Below are 1,062 nucleotides of genomic sequence, written 5' to 3'. Positions count from 1 at the left end.
ATATATATATATATATATATATATATATATATATATATATATATGTATTTTATTTCATTCTTGATGAGGATGAACTATTTTATATGAGTTAAGTTGGTTCAAACATTCAGTGAGATCTTTAACACTGATTTAACTACAGGGTCCTGCTGGTGTGGGGGTCACTATGTTAAATAATGTCTGGCTTTGGTATGTGAAAATAAAACAAAACATTAAAAACTACCCGACATGTTAGAACATTTAGTTAACATTTCATTTTTTTAAATGCTGAATTATCACTGAAATGCAGTGATTATGCATTCATGCTGGACTAAACTCTCCATCATCATAACGTTTCATTTAGAAAATCTAGCAGGTTTTTCTCATTTAGATCTGGTTAAAATTAACATATCTTCATTTGTTTATTTTTAATGGTTTTGCAAGAGGGTAAAAGGTGCTTATATATTAATTTGCAACAACTTAATTTAATAAATAAGTTACAAAAACTTGTATTAGATTCAGATTTATATGTCTAACCATGCAATTAGTAAAGTGCAAACAAATTAAACAAAAAATGAAGCATTGAGACCATGACGCTCAAATTAAATGGCATTAATTTGATCTGGCTAATGCTTAAGGTTAGTGACTAATAAAGCCCTGATGTGAGGCGTCCACTTCGCTCTGCTTACATCAGTCAAACCTGCTGCTCTTTAGCCACTAATCTACCCTCAGGTCTGGTAACAGCTTGATGACCGCAGCTGCTCAGAGAATGAGGCTCAGAAAAGACTGCCTGTCTCACAGCAGCATGAGTCTGCATGACCTCAGGCTCAATGATCAGACGGTCAATAATAACCCCCCCACCTCATGCTCCACCCACACATCCACAGCTTTGGCTTTCAGGACCAAAGAGTCTCTTTCATTTTAGATAGTGTCACATATGAGTGTTTTCTTTTTAGAAAAACTTGAATCTTCACGTTATATGAAAGTTAGTTATAAAGTAAGAAATAAAAGCGTGTAATTTTATAAATGAAACACAGTTTATGTGTCTTTAACACAATATTTTCCAAATAGATAGATAGATAGATA

Source organism: Cyprinodon variegatus, unplaced genomic scaffold, assembly GCF_000732505.1.
Source record: "Cyprinodon variegatus isolate N-32 unplaced genomic scaffold, C_variegatus-1.0 Scaffold148, whole genome shotgun sequence".
Classification (NCBI taxonomy): domain Eukaryota; kingdom Metazoa; phylum Chordata; class Actinopteri; order Cyprinodontiformes; family Cyprinodontidae; genus Cyprinodon; species Cyprinodon variegatus.
This window is presented reverse-complemented; position numbering follows the sequence as displayed.